The 22,575-nt window shown below is 45.0% G+C and overlaps 1 pseudogene; it reads left to right on the forward strand.

Moving 5' to 3' along the window:
• Window positions 1–21,309: 21,309 nt before the first annotated feature.
• On the forward strand, window positions 21,310–22,074 carry LOC133772349 (large ribosomal subunit protein uL22-like; annotated as a pseudogene).
• Window positions 22,075–22,575: the final 501 nt, after the last annotated feature.

Below are 22,575 nucleotides of genomic sequence, written 5' to 3' on the forward strand. Positions count from 1 at the left end.
AGCGTCCTCACTGTCAGTAAGAGAGTTACAAATGCACAAAGTGAGAAACTCCAATGAACCCTGGCATTAAATTTACACTGGAGACACTGCCTTGGATGATGGTTTCACCAGATATGGACATGAATAAAATATTACACATGGACAACATGAACGTATGGTATATAACACATCACAGTTGCATCTCAATCTATGTCTCCCTGTATTTCTAAATATGTATGGACATAGTCATATGCACGCACCCATTCCCTAGCTCTGTCCACGAAGAAGACCCATGAGCAGAAACATCCCAATAGCAGTGAGCACATCGAGAGCTCAACTTGGGCTTCTGAATCCCATTCTCTGGTAAAAGGCACCAGGGGTCCTCAAAGAAATGACTGGCTCCAAAATGGGAGCAGGGAAATTTCAAGATGAGCCTGGAACATCTTGTAGTGCCAGACAACACAGGACATGCTCAAGAACAATGGCGAGCACACAGGAGCCAGCATGAAATACTCCCTCTGGCCACACTGGGGACAACTTGAGCATTGGAATAACAATATTGACGGATTACAATCCATCGCATAAAATAGGATACCAAGAGCTCGTACCAATATAAATAACTGAATGAATAGATCGACTATCTGATGATAGACAGAATGCTTACTTAGTTCCCAAGTAGCTTTCAACAAAACTCTCATCAAGTTCATAGCGAGAAAGAGCAGCTGCAGTGGAAAAGCTCGCAAAAGCCACCTTTGTCAAGTGGCCAGGAATGGACCAGGACAAAATCCTGTGCCCCCTGTCAGGAGTCCGGGAGAAGAACACAGCCCCCCAACCCTTGGCGATACTCCTGACAGCAAAGAACCTCACACCTGACTGCAAGCTTGAGGAAGCAGCAGTTCAACTGCGCATCCAGGGACATCCCACAGGATAGCTGGCCTGCATCTCTCAAATAAGACAAGGTCACTGAAGCGAAGAAAAGGCTGAGTGGTGCTCCAGAGTGCGGGAAATGAAAGCGGCTTGACCACCAACCCTAACTCGGGACTCTGCGCTGGACCCCTTTCTTGTTAGCGGGGTAGATGGCACCCCCTGGCTGGGGGCTTGAGGAGCATAAGGCAACAGTGTACCGTCTGCATCTCCTGAGGGTGGCTGCTGGTTACAGTTATGTAGAGATGTCTGATTCAGGGAATTTGGGTGGCAATTTACACTCAAATCAGGAAAATAAAACAATTTTCATCCTCCTTGGAACTTTGTGTACGTTTTTAATTGTGCCAAAATCAAAAGTACAAACAAATAATTTGGAACTGGTGCTCATTTGCTGACAAAATATACAAAGAATTCTATTGCACCTTTTCTTCCTTATATGTGAAAGCATTATTTCCACCAAATGAGACCAGTCAATTGAAATATTAACTTCTTTGTCCAATATTGTGTCATAACTCTGAATAAAAGCTCTAATTGGTTAGCATCCCAGCATTTACCTTTTGAGCAAAGGCATAAGAAGAGACGATGTTGACTCACTATCATATTTCATTTGTAAAATCAGACACAACAGAAGCTATGTACCTCTGTTAGCTATTTTTTTTCTTAATTCAGGGAGCACATTGGAGCAGACCTCTTGGTCCAGGCAGCATCATGGCTATGGCAATGGAACCAAAGAGGTACAGGCCCCCTTGACAATCTAGTCCTCTGTTTCCGGCCAACATTGAAAGTCTGCAGGATGAGATTGTGTGTGTGTGTGTGTGCACGCACATGTAGGGTAGTGGCAGAGGGGGAAGAATTAGTGTAGGGGCAGGCACTTGATAAGCCCCCCTGGCTTTAATATTTCCGGATTTCTTTTTAGGGTAAGATCTAAATTCCCAGATACAGATGTAGAGTAGCTCTCAGATTTGTAATCAGCATTATCATTTCATCATAAAATCATTACCCCAGGTCCAACGGGGATTGGTTATAGGATCTCTGCAGAGGGCACAATTCTTGGAGGTACAAGTCTCTTATATAAAATAACTGTGCACATTCTCCTAAATACTTTTCTTTTGACAGGCAGAGTTAGACAGTGAGAGAGAGAGAGAGAGAGAGGTCTTCCTTTCCGTTGGTTCACCCCCCAAATGGCCACTACAGCTGGCCGCTCTGCAGATCCAAAGCCAGGAGCCAGGTGCTTCTCCTGGTCTCCCATGCAGGTGCAGGGCCCAAGCACTTGGCCATCCTCCACTGCACTCCCGGGCCACAGCAGAGAGCTGGACTGGAAGATCTCCTAGATACTTTAAATCATCTTCTGATTTTATTTATAATGGCTAATTAAGTGCTGTGTAAATAATTGTTGCTCTATGTCATTTGGAGGAATAATGACAAGAACAAATTTATACACATTCATTTCAAATACAATTTTTACTTTTTATGCATTCATTTCAGATGCAATTTTTAAAATATTTTCAGTTCATAGCTGGCTGAATCCACAGATGTGGGATCTGAAGGCACGAGGGATGGCTGTATTGGCTTTTTTTTCCTTTTTTTTTTAACTTTTATTTAGTAGATATAAATTTCCAAAGTACAGTTTTTATGGATTACAATGGCTTTTTCTCCCCATAACTTCCCTCTCACCCACACCCTTCCCATCTCCCGCTCCCTCTCCCATTCCATTCACATCAAGATTCATTTTCAATTATCTTTATATACAGAAGATCAATTTAGTATATATTAAGTAAAGATTTCAACAGTTTGCACCCACACAGAACACAAAGTGCAAAATACTGTTTGAGCACTAGTCATATCATTAATTCACATTGAGCAACACATTAAGGACAGAGATCCTACATGAGGAGTAAGTGCACAGTGACTCCTGTTGTTGACTTAACAAATTGACACTCTTGTTTATGGCGTCAGTAATCTCCCTAGGCTCTAGTCATGAGTGGCCAAGGCTATGGAAGCCCCCTGAGCTTGCCGACTTTGATCTTATTTTGACAAGGCCATCGTCAAAGTGGAAGTTCTCTTTTCCCTTCAGAGAAAGGTACCTCCTTCTTTGATGGCCCGTTCTTTCCACTGGGATCTCACTCGCAGAGATCTTTCATTTAGGTTTTTTTTTTTTTTTTTTTTTTTTTTTTTTTTTTTTTTTTTTTTTTTTTGCCAGAATGTCTTGGCTTTCCTTGCCTAAAATACTCTCATGGGCTCTTCAGCCAGATCTGAATGCCTTAAGGTCTGATTCTGAGGCAAGAGTGCAGTTTAGGACATCTGCCATTCTATGAGTCTGCTGTGTATCCCACTTCCCATGTTGGATCGTTCTCTCCCTTTTTTATTTTATCAGTTAGTATTAGCAGACACTAGTCTTGTTTATGTGATCCCTTTGACTCTTAGACCTATCATTATGATCTATTGTGACCTGAAACTGATCACTTGGATTAGTGAGATGGCATTGGTACATGCCACCTTGATGTGATTGTATTGGAATCCCCTGGCACATTTCTAACTCCACCACTTGGGGCAAGTTAGCTTGAGCATGTCCCAAATTGTACATCCCCTCCCTCTCTTATTCCCACTCTTATATTTAACAGAGATCACTTTTCAGTTAACTTTAAACACCTAAGAATAATTGTGTGTTAATTACATAGCTCAACCAATAGTATTAAGTAGAACAAAAAAAAAATACTAAAAGGGATAAAGTATTAAATTGTACATCAACAGTGATGACAAGGGCTGATCAAGTCACTGTTTCTCATAGTGTCCATTTCACTTCACCAGGATTCCTTTTTGATGCTCAGTTAGTTGTCACTGATCAGAGGGAGAACATATGATATTTGTCCCTCTGGGACTGGCTTATTTCACTCAGCATGTTTTCCAGATTCCTCCATTTTGTTGCAAATGACCGGATTTCATTGTTTTTTTTTTACTGCTGTATAGTATTCTATAGAGTACATGTCCCATAATTTCTTTACCCAGTCCACTGTTGATGGGCATTTGGGTTGATTCCAGGTCTTAGCTATTGTGAATTGAGTTGCAATAAACATTAAGGTGCAGACAGCTTTTTTGTTTGCCAATTTAATTTCCTTTGGGTAAATTCCAAGGAGTAGGATGGCTGGGTTGAAAGGTAGGGTTATATTCAGGTTTCTGAGGAATCTCCAGACTGACTTCCATAGTGGGAACCCTCTATTCCCAGGCCATGGTTTGGGCCTGAGTTTAGGTGTTCTGCAAAGGCCGGTACGTCATAGGCTTCTTCTCCAGGGTGGTGCTATTGGGAGATTGTGAAGCCATTCAGGGGTGGGGCCTCATGGAGGTTCTTGGGTCATGGGGGCATGTCCCTAGAAGGGAGTTCTCTTGTGACCAAGTGAGTTCCCTGGAGAGGGTTGTTTCCGAAGCCCAAGTTTGGGCCCAGCTTCTGTCCGCTTCTTGGCTCCCCCATGATCCTTCCTCCACACTTGCCCCGCCCTCCACCACAGAACCCTCACCAGAGCCTGCATCGTGCTGTTTGGACTGTCTGCCTCCAACACCGTGAGCTACATGAGCCCTTTGTCTTTGTGAAGCTGCCTGTCCCAGGTGCTTCCCTGTGGTAACACAAAGCTGGCCAATGCTCCTTAGATCTGATGCTTTCTTTCTAGAAAGATCTTTCTGCAGAGATGCTTCCTGGAGGGTGGGAATAAACGCTCCCCCAGCCCCTCCCCACTGTATTGACAGGTGAATCCAGGTCCTGTGAGTTCAGGAGGAAAAGAATTCACAAAAGATGAGAGACTGTGTACATGTATGTGCAGAGGGAGAGGGGATCCTGTCCCCTGCTCATGTATGCATGTGTGTGAACATCTGATCTATGTGCGGCCACCTCGCCCTCCCCTCTGCAGGCCTCTCTGAGTCACAGTTCTTCCTTCTCAAAGAATTGCCCCAATTTACCTTATAAGGCGACACTGAAGCTTTCAATTTCTCTTCTTAAGGCTGTAGGAAGTTGACACGTCAGGTGCCCAGGGTCACATGTGCTCTACAAGGGTGTCTGTGGCTCAGCGACCTCTCCCTGACAGGGTTGTGCCTCCCCTCAACAATGTGCTGTCACAGAGCTGCCTCCTGCTTGTCCCCTTGCCCACCCTGCCCATCACCTGGGGTCAACAGAAAAATTTCCCAATTGTTGAAGGCCCTTCAGGAGGCCCCCTCTGGGTGACTCAGTAAGAACCAAGGGAGGTGCAACAGGCCAGCCCTTGACATTTTGTCCATTAGCCCACCCAAATGTCCCCAGGAGGCTCAGCCGGCCTTGGCCTTACCTGTCTCTCCTTTAACCCTGTCTCCCCATCTTTGTAACCTTGTTTGACCCCACTTTCCCTATCCCTCACTAGCTAAAGTGGATACCCTAGTGAAATGGAAGGACCTGGAGTCTGGACACCATCCAGAAGCGGGAGGAAAGCAGAGGCGCTTGGCACAGTGGCAATGCACCCTTATCCGAGTGCCTGAGTTCAAGTCCCAGCTCTGCTTCCAACTCCAGCTTCCTGCTAATGTGTACCCTGGGAGGCAGCTGGTGATGGCTCAAGTACTTTGGTCCCTGCTGTCCATGTGGGAGAGCAGCATTGAGTTCCAGGCTCCTGGCTTTGTCCTGGTCCACCCCAGATGGACTCTCTCTCTCTCTCTCTCCTTTAAAGTGAAAATAAACTAATAATTTGTAAAGTGACATGAAGATGATGACCTTGGGAAGAGAGGAAAGACAGAGGTGAAATACGCCAGAAAAGGAAAACTGCCCAGACGTGTTGAAACCTCGTGGTCAGTGAAGCTCATAGCAGGAGAGGCCGAGATTCTGAACACAGATAATTGTCCTGCATGCATTCCCTGTTGTTTGTCTGGGTTGTAGTCTCCACTTACTTTTTGTTCCCTTCGAATAGTGTAGGGAGGGTAATTTTGACTGTACAGCTCCATATTCTAGAGAAGTCATCTCACTTCTCTGGGTTTTACTTTGCTGTCTGTAAAACAGGGGAAAGATTGCCTTCTTCATCTATTTCACAGGAAATGCAGGCAGGCCTTGCTTATCACGTTACTACATAGGAATTTTGGCTTCCCAAGTGTGGAAGCAGGTGCTGTTCAGTGGCAACCGCACGTGGATTGCTGCGGTTCCATCTCTGTCCAGGCTGTGATCAGGAGAGCAAAGACGCATGCTCCAGAGTGCACTGTGTGGCTTGGCTGTGATACTCCCAGGGTAGGTGTGGCTCCCAGGGTAGGTGTGGCCCCAGGGTAGGTGTGGTTCCCAGGGTAGGTGTGGCCCCAGGGTAGGTGTGGCTCCCAGGGTAGGTGTGGCCCCAGGGTAGGTGTGGTCCCAGGGTAGGTGTGGCCCCAGGGTAGGTGTGGCTCCCAGGGTAGGTGTGGCCCCAGGGTAGGTGTGGCCCCAGGGTAGGTGTGGCTCCCAGGGTAGGTGTGGTCCCAGGGTAGGTGTGGCCCCAGGGTAGGTGTGGGCCCAGGGTAGGTGTGGGCCCAGGGTAGGTGCGTTTCGTGCTTTTTTCACTTAGGATGCTTTTGATTCAGGATGGGTTTATCGGGATGTAAACCTAGCACAAGTCACTGCAAATAAGAGGTTTGTAAACTATGTTTTAAAAATGTAAGAGATTATCCACAGACCACTGCAACCCATTCTGTTCGGCAGACTCATTCTCTCTTCCCTTTAGACCTCCTACCAGAACACTCAAAAAGCACCCAAGGAGATCTTCTTTGCTCCTGCACCCACTGTGTGGCTGCTTTGGGAATGGTGTCCTACCTTGGTGGATTGGTGAGCAAGGGCAGGAGGGGAAAATGACTGGAAAATTTACAAATAACAAGGTATTTGCTGATTCTTCCTCAAATTGGTTAGTTCATTCCTGCATTGCCAATCATGATGGCTCTAATATTCATAGGAAAGGGTAAAATAAACAAATGCAATTCATTTGAAAGAATAAATGAGCCAAAATAGCCAAGACAAATTTGGAAAATTAAGAAAGAGGAAGAGGAAAAAAAAGAGGAAGAGAAAAAATTAGAAAACTATGATTATGAAAACAGAGATACTGTCGCACAAATGGACAATGAGCTCAATATAGCACAGTGAAGAATCTAGATGTCTGTATGGTAAGCTAGCAAACAAAGAGAATTTAATTCAATAAGTGAATATAGACCTGCACTTTTCTCCCCAATTCTAAATGGATTATTGACGTAAACTTTAATAATATAAGCATATAGTTTTAAAGGAAAAATATTTGGGGAGTATGAAAGGCTTTTTAAATTGTATATACTTGGAGGTATCAAATGCTATCTAACACATGTTTACATTGTGCAGTGTTGTCCTCCAATATTTGTCATCTATTTTTGGTGAAAACATTCAAAAATCCTCTCTTCTGTTTTATATTTTAAAATTTTTATTTAAGGGAGGAAGAGAGAGAGAGAGAGAGAGCGAGCCCAAACATATCACCTTCACTGGTTCACTCCTCTAATCTGTGCAATGGCCCTGGGGCCCTGACGTGGCCAGGCCAAAACCAGGAGCCATGAACTCAGTCAAGGTCTCCCACCTGGGTAGCAGGCAGCCAACCACCTGAGCACGAACTGAGGCCTCTCAGAGAGTGCACTAGCAGGAAACTGGGGTCAAGAGCAGAGCCCAGACTCATCCCCTGGAACTCCAATATGGGATGCGAGCACTCCAAGTAGCGTCTTAACCACTAGGCCAAAAGCACATTCCTTCCATCATTTAAAAAATATATGTACATACATTATCGGAGTGAGTTCCAGGATCCTGGCGTTGACTTGGCCTACTCCTGGCTGTTGCAGACATTTGGGGAGTGAACCAGCATATTGGGAGATCTAGCTCTCTCTCTCTCTCTCTCATAAAATAAATAAATAAAATCATCCTACTGTGCAATCAATTACCAGAGGTTATCACTCCTCCCAGAATGTAACTTCTCTTCCATTGACCAACCTTTGTCCCTCCATCCTTTCCCCCTACCCTCCTCTGCCTCTGGCAACCACCATTCTTTTCTCAATTTCTATGAGATCCATTTATTTCTCAGCTTCTATGCATATATGAGATCATACGGTACATTTCTTTCTATTCTTGGCCCTTTTCACCCAACATAATGACTTCCATGTTGCCACAAGCAACAGAAGTTCATCTCTTTTCACAACTAAGTAACCTTGCACTGTTATGTATGTATCTCATGTTCTCCAATTCTTTATCAGGTGGTGAATACCAGTTGTTTCCATTCTTGGCAATTGTCGACAGTGCCACAAAAAACGTGAAGATGCAGACGTCTCTGCCACACACTGGTTTCATTTCAACACACACCTAGTAGTGGGATCCCTGCGACGCATGGCAGTCCCACTCCTAATTTTCTGAGGATCCCCCACTCTACTCTCCACAATGACTGCACTAGCTCATAGTCCCACCAACAACAGTGTGTGGAAGTTCCCTTTTGTCCACAACCTCCCTGTTTCTTATCTCTTGTCTTTGTGATAAAAGCCATTCCAACTGGAATGGAGTGATACCTCACTATGATTCTGATTTGCATTTCCCTGATAATTAATGATAGTCAGCGTTTTCTCATGTTCCTGTTAGCCCTTTGAATGTTTTCTTTTGAGAAATGTCTGTTTAAATCTACTGCTTATGTTATAATTGGATTATTTTTCCCATACTATTTAGTTGAGTTCCTTAAATTTTCTTGCTTTAACTCCTTATAAGATGTACAGTTTGCAAATATTTCTTCCAGTTCTGGAGGTTGCCTCTTAACCTCTTTTATATTTTTTCTTTGATATGCAGGAACTTTTTAGTTTGATGAAATCTCAAATGTCAGTTTTTGCTTTTGGAGAAAATATGTTCAAGTAAAAAATTAAATCATCATAAACAAAACAATTTACACAACTAAGATGGGAAAATTCTATGCAATAAAAGACCATGACCAAAGTTAAAAGATAAGTGAAAGTCTGAGAAGGAAATTCTGTAACAAAGAAATTGTACAGGAAGAAACCCCATAAATCAATGCTTAAATGACCCAACTAAAAAGGTTCCAGGGCTCTGGCATAGTGGGTAAAACCGTAGCCTGCAGTGCCGGCATTCCATATGGGTGCCAGTTCAAGTCCCAGCTGCTCCACTTCCAATCCAGCTCTCTGCTATGACCTGGGAAAGTAGTAGAAGATGGCTCAAGTCCTTGGGCCCCTGCACCCATGTAGGAGACCCAGAAGAAGCTCCTGGCTCCTGGCTTCAGATCGGTGCAGCTTCAGCCATTGCGGCCATCTGGGGAGTAGACCAGAAGATGGAAGATCTCTCTCTCTCTCTCCTTCTCTCTCTCTCTCTCTCTCTCTCTGCCTCTATGTAACTCTACCTTTCAAATAAATGAGTAAATCTCAAAAAAAGGAACAAACCATAAAAATAAGTAAATCACATAAGAAAAGTAAATGGCCAAAGTGGTGCAGCAGGTAGGATACCGCTTAGGACACTGGCATTCCACATGGAAGCACCTGGGTTCCAGTCCCAGCTTCACTCCCAATTCCAGTTTTCCACTAATGTACACCTTGGAAAGCAACAGACCATGGTCAAGGGATTGGGCTCCTACCATCCATGTGGGAAAGCCAGAATGAGTTTCCTGCTCTTGGCTTCTGCCTCACCCAGTCCTGACTGTGGCAGGGATTTGGGAAGGCACCTAGAGCATAGATTCTCTCTCCTCTCCTCTCCTCTCCTCTCCTCTCCTCTCCTCTCCTCTCCTCTCCTCTCCTCCCTTTCAAAATCAAAACAATGAAAAAAACCAAGTGATCAGCAAACTTGTGAAAAGATGTAAATATTCACTGTCAGGAAACTGCAAAGTAATGCAATCACTTTCACCGAGCTGCCAAAAATTGAAAGTATTTCTACAATTGTCAGTGAGAGTCTGGGGAGGATACTCACTGTCTTCTGAGGAATAGGGGAATTATTCAATAAGCTATGCTGTATCTGTCCTCTGCAGCTACTGTGGACAAATGCAAAAGGCTGAAACAGGTGCCCACGCATGGCATAAGCATAATCTCCAAACACACGGAGTGAAAAGCCTGCTGGAATGAAATGTGCACAGTAGAAGACGGTGTAAGTGACACGCAGAGGTGCCGCCGAGTCTGCGGGGCTGTGTGCAGTCATGTGTGTCTCTGTGTGTGTTCGTGTATTCAAAAGTTTCTATCAGACATTCACCACCACACCTTGGGAGAGGCGACTGACTGGCGGGCTAGTCAAGATGGATCTCAGCTTTATCTCTCAGGTCCTAGTAGGGTCCATGCACATGTAGTCGGAAAGTCATTTCAAGAAGAAGGCGCAAAGTGGGTGTTAGCCTAGCGGTGAGGATGCCTACGTTTCGCATCAGAGCACCTGGACTCTTTTGTGCTCTGGCTCTGATTCCAGCTTCCCACCAAGGCAGACCCTGGGTAGACATGGTGACGATTCAAATTCTGGGGTTCCTGGCACCCATGTGGGAGAACTGGGGTGTAATCCTTGCTCCTAGTTTTAGGCCCAGCCCAAATCTGGCTTTGGAAGGCATTTGAAGAATGAACCAGAAGATGAGATCTCTCTCTCTCTCTCTCTCTCTCTCTCTCTCTCTCTCCTCTCTCTCCCCCCCCCCCTCGCTCTCTCTCTCTCCCCTTCTCAGAAAAACATATATTAAAAAGAAAACAATGTGACAGATGTGACTTTCCAATGACAGTTACTGCAATATCTCTAATTTCACCAGCTTTTGGCAATAGGACCTCACCACACCCTGTCAGCTTTCAAATGTCAGAGCCAGCATCCAAATACAAATTGATGACATCCCAGCGTAAGCCCATGAACACTACCCAGTACTGCTCTCATTTAGTATTCCTTACGGTAGTCTTATTAGGTAATATTGCTGTTATTCCCATTGTAAGCAGGAGGAGGCTGGAGCTCAGACAAAAATTGCAAATTGTGCATAACTGAAAGAAGGAAAGAAGCAAAGAGTGAAGGAAGGAGGAAAGAAAGGAGGCAAAGGAGGAAGGAAGGAAAGGTCTTATGGAAAAATATTGACTATCATCAATAGTCAAGGAATAAAATTGAAAAAAAGTTGAGATATGATGTCCTATCCACTGAATTGAAAAAATAAGAAAAAGAAACAATAATCTTTACTATAAAATTTGTATACTCATGAGAGGAAGTGAAAACTAATAATACTTAGAAAGCAATTAGGGGGCCAGCATTGTGGCATAGAAGGTAAGGCCACTGTCTGCAGTGCCAGCATCCCATATGGACTTCAGCTCAAGGCCTGGCTGTTCCACTTCTGATCCAGCTCTCTGCTACTGCCTGGGAAAGCAGTGGAGGATGACCCAAGTCCTTGATCGATTTCAGTTCACAATTGATCATACTGATAGGTCTAAGAGTCAAAGGGATCACATAAACAAGACTAGTGTCTGCTAATACTAACTGATAGAATAAAAAAGGGAGAGAATGATCCAACATGGGAAGTGGGATACACAGCAGACTCATAGAATGGCAGATGTCCTAAACAGTACTCTGGCCTCAGAATCAGCCCTTAAGGCATTCAGATCTGGCTGAAGAGCCCATGAGAGTATTTTAGGCAAGGAAAGCCAAGACATTCTGGCAAAAAAAAAAAAAAAAAAAAAAAAAAAAAAAAAAAACCTAAATGAAAGATCTCTGCGAGTGAGATCCCAGTGGAAAGAATGGGCCATCAAAGAAGGAGGTACTTGTCTCTGAAGGGAAGAGAGAACTTCCACTTTGACTATGACCCTGTCGGAATAAGATTGAAGTGGGCAAACTCAAAAGGCTTCCATAGCCTTGGCCACTCATGACTAGAGCCTAGGGAGATTACTGACGCCATAAACAAGAGTGTCAATTTGTTAAGTCAACAACAGGAGTCACTGTGCACTTACTCCTCATGTAGGATCTCTGTCCTTAATGTGTTGTTCAATGTGAATTAATGCTATAACTAGTACTGAAACAGTATTTTACACTTTATGTTCTGTGTGGGTGCAAACTGTTGAAATCTTTACTCAATATATACTAAATCGATCTTCTGTGTATAAAGATAATTGAAAATGAATCTTGATGTGAATGGAATGGGAGAGGGAGTGGGAGATGGGAGGGGGAGATGGGAGGGAAGTTATGGGGGGAAAAAGCCATTGTAATCCATAAACTGTACTTTGGAAATTTATATTTACTAAATAAAAGTTTATAAAAAAAGGAAAAAAAAAAAGAAGCTGCTGGCTCCTGGCTTTGGTTCAGCTCAGCTCTGGCTTTTGTGGCCATCTGTCTCTCCCCCTCTCTGTAACCTACCTCTCAAATAAATAAATGAATCTTTAAAAAAAAAAGAAGAAATGTAAAAGAATAGCACTATTTTCATATAAGGTGTTCATTGCAACGTTACGCATGTGAATAATCTAATAAAAATCCATAACAGATTCATTTATACTAACTGTTCTTAGACGGATTCACATGGGAAAACATCAGGAAAGATTATGTAAGGGTAACCATAGCACTCAGAGTTCAATGATCAACTTGAGCTTCAAGATGCTTATTAACGTTGCTCTGTTTGCAAATTTACTTTTAAAAGGACAAAAGCTCTTTTGATGATGCTGATCTGTCTCCCAGTTTCTTTTCCTGGGTCATGAATTTTGTATTAGAGCCAGAGCCATCCTATAATTTGGCACAATGGGTTTCTTCTTTCCCTCTTTGCGTATGATGGCCTCCGCAGGCAACAAAAGTGCCGAGGGCCATTGAGGAGCTCCTGGGCACTGCTGCTGTGCCCACGGCATGGAAGAGCTGGCCCAGAACATCCATGGTCCCTGCCGCGCGTGTCTGACATTGTTCATCAGCAAGGCCTGGCTACTGGCGGCTGAGGTCCTTGACAGTTGCTTAATCTGCAGTGGAGGGAAAGCCAGAGTCTGCAATTGAATTATTCCATTATCTGGATTGAGGCTTAACACCTCTATTGATTTGATACAGAAAATGACTCAGAAATCCCCCCTTGACAAGCTCGGTCTTTATCAAGAAACCACTCCGATCTCACCCACTTAGCAGTTCTCAGTAAGTGCCTGTAGTAACTGAAAGCAGGTGGAGAGAGAGGTTGCCCGCTGGGCCCAGCCCCTAGGGACAAGGCAGCAGTCATCCAAGCTCTGGGCCCCCAGGGCCTGGGCTGACTCTGACCAGAGGCTTGGAATACCCGGACCCCAGTTCATAGCCCTCATCACCCAGAGGTAACCTGGCCTGGCATTTCACTCTTGCCGGCCTCCAACTCGTTCACACCACCACTACAATAGTGCTGAGACCATGGGTGGCATCCATCACACAGCTGATGGAAAGCTTCCCTGCCCTAACCTACACTGCTCTGCCCACCCCGGCCCCAGCAGCTCCTCCAGCCAAGCACGGGGCGCTCTTTTCCCCTCCACTAAGGCCACCCACCCCTGCTGCTTTTCCTGCAGAACCTCTCAGTGTGAGCAAACCAGAAGAGCTGGTCAGGCCACTTCCCTCCCCCATCCACACTCCTCACCAGCCCCAGGTGACTCCTCCCCACCGCACCCACCTCCTCTGGGTTCTGACTGCTGCTCTCTCTCCTGACACCATCTTTTGCTCAAGGACTCTTTTTGATGATTCACTCCTTCACTGACAATTAATTGTGGCGTCTCCCCTGGGCGCTATGCACAGTGTTATGGGCTGGGGATGAAGCAGGAAGCAAAGCAGGCCAAGCAAAGCAGGTCAAGCCCCCTTCTCTATCCTAGTGAGAGTAACTCAGATGAAGCACACAGTGTGTGAGGGGTGATCATGGAACAGAGGACAACAAGGCAAGGGACAGGGACAGGAATGTCAGGTGTGCAGGTGCCGTGCGCAGTTATAAGGAGGGTGCCGGGGGAAGACCTAATTGAGATTGTATTTTGATAAAGACCTCAAAGGTGAGGGGGAATATTCCAGACAAACTGAGCAAAGGACTTTGAAGAAGCCAGGAGCTGAGGAGGGAGAGGAGAAATGGCAGGAGGTCCTCTCCTACAGGGCTTTTAAGGCAGGTGTATGCTGAGTGAGACTGACACTCTGGCGGGTCTGGGTCAGAGAAGGGACACTTTGTGGTTTGGTATAAACCTATTAGGTGGCTTGTCAAAAAGGCAATTGAAAGATAATGCCTATTTTCCACAAACATTTTGAAGTATCCTCTTATTTGTTAAAAGGAGTCAAATTAACTTGAAAGGCAAGAAATGAAACCCCAGAACACAAAAGCCGATTTTACCATAAAAGATATAGGGCAGACTGCATAGGACTTACACATTCCAACCCGAAGGAAGAGGAACACATTAAGGTCTGGTGGTAATCAGTACTGGACAGTAAAATGCCAAGCTCAAGTTCAGGGTGAGCAGATGCTGTAATTCCCAGTCTGTCTAAACTAAAGGAATGAGCAAGGACTAGGGCAGCATCAGGAGAGGCGGAAGCCATTCTTGGTGCAGGTGAAGCCCACACCAAGGGAGCAGCATTTGGCTTGGCATTTGGGATGCCTACATCCCCCCACTGGAGTCCCTGGAACTGATTCTCAGGTCTGGCTCCCGATTCCAGCCTCCTGTTTATGCAATCCCCGGGAAGCGGCAGCCATTGCTCCATTACTGTGGTTCCTGCCACCATGCGGGGCACCTAACTGGTGCTTCCGGCCCAACCCTAGCCTTTGCAGATATTTGGGGATTGAACAAGTGAATGGGAGTTTCTCTGGCTTTCTGGTTTTCCCTACCTACCACACAAAACAAAAATTTTTAAAGATTGCATTGATGCCAGAAGCAAAATGAATGTAATCTAAACCAAAGTCCAGGCTCAGGGTGTGAAACGGAGTCGATGGGCAAAATAAGCCAGTTGTCTCAGCCACCGACTCCCCCAGCTCCAAGCCTAAACACACCAGGCAGTTGTACTCTTTCCTCCAGGAGAGGGAAAGCCAGGTCCCGCCCCAGAGGAGCCATGAATGTGCTGAGCGGTGAGGAAGAGCTGGGTAGGAGTCACAAGCAAGTGCTCATTTGTTGTGCTGGGAAGGACCAGCCCTGGACAAAATCATCAAGTCAGCAATGTCATTTCTTGTTGTCCCAGAATCTTGGCTTCTGACGCCCATCCAAGTCTTCCTTGCTGTGAGGCTAAGTCCTCTAACACAACCTCATATCCCATTTGAATCTCTCCCATGGGTGTATGGTGGGTTGTCGTGGGTAAAACCGCCACCTGTGGCATCCCACAAGGCACCTGTTCGTGTCCTGGCTAATCCTCTTTGGATCAACTCTCAGCTATAGCCTGGGAAAGTGGTAGGAGATGGCCCAAGTGCACCCGCGTGGGAGACCCAGAAGAAGCTCCTGGCTCCTGGCTTCGAATTGGCGCAGCTCCTGCCGTTGCAGCCATCTGGGGAGTGAACTAGTGGATGGAAGACTGATCTCTCTCTCTCTCTCTCTCTCTCTCTCTCTCTCTCTCTCTCAACTCTGTCTCTCAAATAAATATATAAATAAATCTTTAAAAAAGTAATGTGTGAATTAATGAGTTAATGACTTGGAATTATCAATGGATCATTTCTTCTGAGACTCAGGTTCATACCTTGAGACTGATCTCTGACTTATTCCTTCACTAGGGAAATGCAAAGCAAAGGCACAGCGAGATACCATCTCATACTCACTAGGGTGGTTATAATTAAAGAATCAAAAAACTAAGAAATATTGGTGAAGATGTGGATAAACCGGAGTCTTCCCATGTTGCTGATGGGAATACAAGACTTCAGCAGCCATGGAAAACAGTTTCTGTGTTCTCAAAAAGCTAAACATAAAATTACAATACAACCCATCAGTTCCACTCCTAGATTTATACCCAAAAGAATAGAATGCAAGTACCCAGGGGCTGGCGCTGCGGCATAGTGGGTAAGGCTGCTGCCATCGGTGCCAGCATCTCATATGGGTGCCAGTTCAAGACCCAGCTGCTCCACTTCCAATCCAGCTCTCTGCTATGACCTGGGAAAGCAGTAGAAGATGGCCCAAGTCCTTGGGCCCCTGCACTCGTGTGGGAGATCCAGAAGAAGTTCTTGGCTCCTGGCTTCAGATTGGCGCAGCTACAGCCATTGCGGCCATCTGGGGAGTGAACCAGCAGATAGAAGACCTCTCTCTGCTTCTCCTTCTCTTTGTGTAACTGTGACTTTCAAGTAAAATAAATAAATCTAAAAAAAAAAAAAAAAAAAAAGCAGGGGCCAGCGCCATGGCTCACTTGGTTAATCCTCCACCTGTGGCGCCAACATCCCATATGGGCGCTGGGTTCTAGTCCTGGTTGCTCCTCTTCCAGTGCAGCTCTCTGCTGTGGCCCGGGAGGGCAGTGGAGGATGGCCCAGGTGCTTGGGCCCCTATACCCACATGGGAGACCAGGAAGAAGCACCTGGCTCCTGGCTTCGGATCAGTGCAGCTCCGACCATGGTGGCCATTTGGGGGGTGAACCAGCAGAAGGAAGACCTTTCTCTCTGTCTCTCTCTCTCTCGCTCGCTGTCTATAACTCTACCTGTCAAATAAAATTTTTAAAAAAGCAAGTACCCAAAAAATGCATGTACACACATCCATGCAACACTATTCACATTAGCCCAAAGGTGGAGACAAACAGAACGTCCATGAACAGATGGATTCTAGACAAAATGAGATATGTACGCACGAAGGAGTATTATTCAGCTGAGAAAAGGAATGAAGTACTGATATGTGTTACAATGTGGATGAACCCTGAAAACATCGTGACACATGAAAGAATCCAGATATAAAACTGTACATATTGGGTGATCCCACTTGCAGGAAGTACTCAGAATCGGTGCATCCAACAGACAGAAAGTGGGTTGGTGATTGCCAGAGGCTAAGGGAAAGAGGAAGGGGAATAACTGCTTACGGATATGCTGTTTCTGATTAGGGTGATGAAAAGGCTGTAGAACGAGATGGGAACTGAGAATTGCACAATTTTGTCACTGTAAATGCCAAAACATTGTCTGCTCCAAAATAGTTCATTTTATATTATGTGAATCTTTAAAACAATTTATTTCAGAGAGAGAGAGAGAGAGAGATTCCATCTGCTGTTCACTTCCCAGTTACCCTGATGCCAGGATCCCAGAGCTCAGTTCAGGGCTCCCACATGAATGGCAGAGACTCAACCACATGGGGCATCACTTACAGTGTCCCAGAGTATGCATTAGCGGGAAACTGGAATGGGGAGCAGAGCCAGGATCCAAACCTCAGTGTCCCAATTAGAGGTGGCCTAACTGCTAGGCCAATGCCTATCCTCATTATGTGAATGTAATCTCAAGTTAAATATTTCTGTTGTTACATAATAAATTATAAAATATGAACACAATTGACATGCATTAGGTCACACAGTTTTTGAGGGTCAGGAATGCAAGTGAGCTTAATGGGTGGTTCTGGCTAGAGTCTCTCCTGATGTTTCACGGTAGGTATTGTCCGGGGCTCTAGTCATCCGCAGGCTTGACCGAGGCTGGAGGACTTGCTTCCAAGTGACTCTGCCCATGGCTGTGTTCGTCACCAGATAAAGCTCTCCATGAGGTTACCCTGTGTCTTACAACGTGGCTGCTGGCTCCCCCAGAGGGACTCATGGGAGTATAAGACAAAAGTCACAGTGTCTTCTCTGGACTAGTCTAGAAAGTCTCACACTGTTATTTTCACAATATCCCATTTTTTTTTTCACAAGTCTACCCTCTTCAGTGTGGGAGAGACCTATACAAAGATCTGAATTTCAGGAAGTAAGAACCATTCGGAATTATCTGGAAGGTCAGTTACCACATCCTTACTAAGGAATGAATTCATGCATCATCAATTCAGCCTGAAATTGACACCCAAAGTGGAGAACAGAAGGCAGCCCTGGGAGCACAGGAAATAATTGGAAATATTGCACGTGAACAGCCTATGTATGTGGAGCCACGATCTCGTGCCTTAGTATGTGTACCATTTGCTGCATGCATGTGTGTTATGATGAAAAACTGTTCCTTGCAATAGTTTCGTGGGAACCTCAATTCTCTTTGAGGCAAGATTCTGCTAAGTAATTAGAGTATTGATCCATGGCAACATGATACCTAATCCATACTAGCAAAATGGAGACGCGGTAAGGGAACGAGGGAAGAATGTCGTATCCTCTCCCCTCGCCTCCCAGTGTCCTTTTGTGGGTCATCACATGCCAGCACACAGCTTCCCCCAGCAGCTACTAGGTCTGCCCTACTGCCCAAGCCCAATTCCTTGCTTTCTCTGAAATGACAGCTTTGCCAAGGTCACAATCCTCAGACCCCAGATGGAATCCCACACAACAACAGGCAAGGCTATGTCATCTCAGGAGTCAGATTTTCCAGATCCTACTCAGACTGCTGATTGGCACATTACTGAAAGGTAGCTGGGTGAATAAAGTTGTACCAAAATCTTGACTTGGGTGTGATACTAGTTTGATGCATTCATACAAGCAAGGGATCCAAATGCTGGTCACTTCTCATTTGGAGAGAAAAAAAAAATCACCAGGTCATTTGAAATGTTTACTTGAATGACAAGTAATTGAGCTTTGTAAATGATGCTGCCAGCTGCCTAGCAAGACAGAGCATTGGGAATCCTGACTGCCAACTTACAAAGAAGAAATGGAGTAAATCAAGAAACTAGGGGCCAGCGCTGTGGCATAGCGGGTAAAGCCATGGCCTACAGTTCGAGTCCCGGCTGCTCCACTTCTGATCTGGCTCTCTTCTATGGCCTGGAGAAGCAGTGGAGAATGGCCGAAGTCCTTGGGTCCCTGCACTGCATGGGAGACATTGAAGAATCTCCCGGCTCCTGGCTTTGGCCTAGCTCCGGCCATTGCAGCCAACTGGGCAGTGAACCAGCAGGTGGAAGAACTCTATCTCTCTCTGCCTCTCCTTCTCTCTATGTGTAACTCTGACTTTCAAATAAATAAATAAATCTTTTAAAAAAAAGAAAAAAGAAACAAGAAACTGGAGGTTGAATGGACTTAGAGCTAAGTAGCTAAGGGTAGATATGAACTACGTAAAACAATGTTTGCTGGCCTAGTGTGCCTAATCAGAGGTGCCTGCTTTGGAGAAAATATTAGGGTTGGGGATCCAGAAAGAACACACAAAAGGATAAAGAAAACAGCCAGGGAAACTAAGCCAGAAAAGAAAGAGACGACAGCAGCACAGTTGTGATCTGGGCGGTTGGTGTCCTGGAAGGGAAGACTCCAGGCTGCTGGATGTGTGTAGGCAGGCAGGAGGCAAAGGGACAAAGGTGGAGGAGGCAGGGGAGTGGGCTGGAAATAGCCATGGAACACCTGCAAGAGATTGGAACTGCATTTGGGAATAGAAAGCAAGCAGGACCTGCGTGGAAAAGGCCTGGTACACTACCTCTCAGACTCCGCGGCAAGAACTGGTGTAAAACAACTAAGCAAAACAAGGCTATCAGAAAGAGATTGTGGGCCATAATGCCATAATCAGGTTATTGATTAACATTTGTCATTTGCTTAGGGATTAGGGGAGAAATACAAGTATACAGCTTTGCATGAGCAAAGCTTCACTAACTAAAAATAATTTATCGGTTGTGACACCCACTGAGTTCGACAAAGAAGGAAGACTACTTAAATAGGATCATCGTTCAGGGGTGAATATAGAGGTCTGAATTATCTGCATTCCAGGATGAAACTAGAAAATGTGAAGAGGAGGAAGTTTCTGGCTTGCAATAGGCAGTAAGTTCATTACTGAGAAAATCAAAGCATGTTTAGCAAACATGAGTTGGACAAGGCACCCGGGCAAAGGAGTCTTATGCCTGCCAAAGGTTCCAGGATGCGAGATAAAAGGCAAACAACTTTGCAGATGCCTGGCATTCATTTTCTTTTTTCTTCAGGCTCTACCCTCAAATCCTGAGACAAAAAATATTAGTGATGTGTCTCTACTAACCTCATAATTGAACTATAATTGGAGCTCATGAACAGGCCATTTTTCCTTGCACCTGCCATTCTGCTGAGTTTGTTTTCCTCATTGATTAAGTTGTCACTAAGTACTTGATTCCATTGTTTGCTGTTAAAATCAACAAATAGTTACAGTATACTATGAAGTCCTCTAGGAGATACAGAGGTGAATCGTATACTATCAGTGCAATGCACTCACTCATTCTTCACTTAACATATATATCTTTGAGTGTTGGCTGCTGTTCTAAATATTTGATATCAGAGTTACAACACAGAACAAAAAATCTCTTTAAAAAAAGCTTACAGTCAAGTGACATAAATGTGTAATTTGACAGCTTAAGTGGACAACTATACATATACAAATAACATAACAAAGGATATAAATAACAAAGGTTAAAAACAGAGAATTATGGGCTCACATTCAGCTAAGAACAAAGGGACGATGGGGTAAGCGGTGGGGTGCACGGATCAAATTGGGAAAAAGTGGGGTAAGGAGTCATGAACCAAGGCACGGTTTTGGGAAAGTGAGGACTGCCTATGGGGAAGACAGGAGAGCTGGATGTGGCTATCACGTGGCATGGGTCAGAAGGAGGAGCACGACAGGAGGCAAAGGTTAGTAGCAGACAAATCACGGAGGTGCTGAGATGACTTTGGAAGCGTTCATGGAATGGGGTGGAAGACAGAGGAGACTATGTAAGGCATAAACGAGGTGCTTTCCAAATTTCTTTCTGTCCAAAGCTCACTCCTCAGCGAGGTCCCATGGTTTGAAGATATTTATTATTCCTTGTGCACGTGGCTGTTAGTCACTCCAGAACTAAATGCAGATTTCAATATAAGCCTGAGTCGTTACTTAGAAAACTTACACACCAGTGTTTTAACAAGCATTCAAACACCATTATAATAATAATTCCCTATAATAATTTAATTCCCTTTAATTCCTATAGCCTCATGTAGCTGTCATTGTGGCACAACAGATTAAGCCACTACTTTTGATGCTAGCATCCCATATCCACTCGAGTCCTGGCTGCTCTGCTGCCAATCTGGCCTCCTGCTAATGTGCCTTGGAGGGCAGCAGATGATGGCTCAAGTGCCTGGCTCCTGGCTTCGGGCTAACTCAGCCCTGCCTGTTGTGATCATTTTGGGGACTAAGCCAGTAAATGGAAGATCTCTCTCTCTCTCTCTCTCTCTCTCTCTCTCTCCTCTCTCTCCTCTCTCTCCTCTCTTTTTCTCTCTCCACTCCTCACCTTTCAAAGAAACAAATAAATAAATCTTTTAAAAAATAGCCTCATTTCCATTAGGCATTTTACCGTAAATCTATCTCACCAGAGACCCCACTAACTTGAAGAGTCTGGTCTAACAGGATATTCATAGAGGAGGAGAGATGGGTGACTGTTCCCCAGATATTCACACTCCTTCTCATGACAGATGCCTGATAAGTGGGAACCACAGAGGTGACAGAAGTTGTGAAAATGGTTCACTATTCACTTGGCCCAGAAAACCCCACAAAATCATGCAAATCAAGAGGTTCAAATCTTCATGCTCACCTTAAGGACACCCAAGAAACTGCCCAGGCCATCAAGAATACGCATATCCAAAAAGCCACCATATATCCCAAAGATGTCACATTGAAGAAGCAATGTGTGCCATTCCATCATTACAATGGTGGAGTTGGTAGGTATGCCCAGGCCAAGCAGTGGGGCTGGACACAGGGTTGGTGGCCCAAAAAGAGTGCTGAATTTCTGTGGCACATGCTTAAAGATGCAGAAAGCAATGCTGAGTGTAAGGGTTCTCTCTAGATCCTCTGCTCATTGAACATATCCAGGTGAACAAAGCAACCAAGATGCGCAGCCATACCTACAGATTGCATGGTCAGGTTAACCCATACGTGAGCTCCCTGTACCGCATTGAAATGATCCCCACTGAAAAAGAGTGCATTGTTCCCAAACTGGAGAAGAAAAAGACATCCCAGAAACAAACTGAAGAACCTGAAACTTAATGGCTTGGGAATAAATTCAGCAAAAAATAAACACAAATTAAAAGAAACAAAAGAAAAAAATAAAGGATTTAACTTTTATTTCTCCCCCATTGCCATCATCCATTTACAGACAATGCCTGCCATTGTGTTAGTCTCTGTAGGTCATTCTTGTAATCCATTTTACTTATTGCGTCATTAATTATTGAGTATATGGTCTGTACATTGGGTTTTCAAAGAATTGAGAGCAATGCAACTATGAGTATGATGTTATGTGAGCCCTGAGTAACTTGGCAAACCCTAAAGTCCTTCCTTTCGCTCTTCCCACAGCGGTTTCCTTGTGCACTCTAAGGAAGGAGCTGCCCGTCTTCCCTCTGGGGATCACTCCAGCCCCCAGGCTTACAGCTCATCTTCTCATGAAAGAAGTATGGAATTTGTCCTGGCCTTCTGGAGTTTGATATGAATAGCTGGGCCATCAGTTCTCAGAGCTTGAGAAAAACAACATCATGTATGGAAAAGCCTGAAGGGCTGGCACTGTGGCGTTGCTGGTAAAGACACCACTGGTTCTAGTCCCCAGTGCTCCACTTCCAATCCAGCTCCCTGCTAAAGTGCCTGGGAAAGCAATGGAAGACAGCCCAAGTGCTTGGGCCGCTGCACCCACGTGGGAGACCCGGAAGAAGCTCCTGGCTGCTGCCTTCATAATAGCTCAGCTCCAGCCTTGAGGCCATCTGGGGAGTGAATCAGTGAATGGAAGACCTCTCTC

Source organism: Lepus europaeus, chromosome 13 (genome assembly GCF_033115175.1).
Source record: "Lepus europaeus isolate LE1 chromosome 13, mLepTim1.pri, whole genome shotgun sequence".
In the NCBI taxonomy this organism is placed as follows: domain Eukaryota; kingdom Metazoa; phylum Chordata; class Mammalia; order Lagomorpha; family Leporidae; genus Lepus; species Lepus europaeus.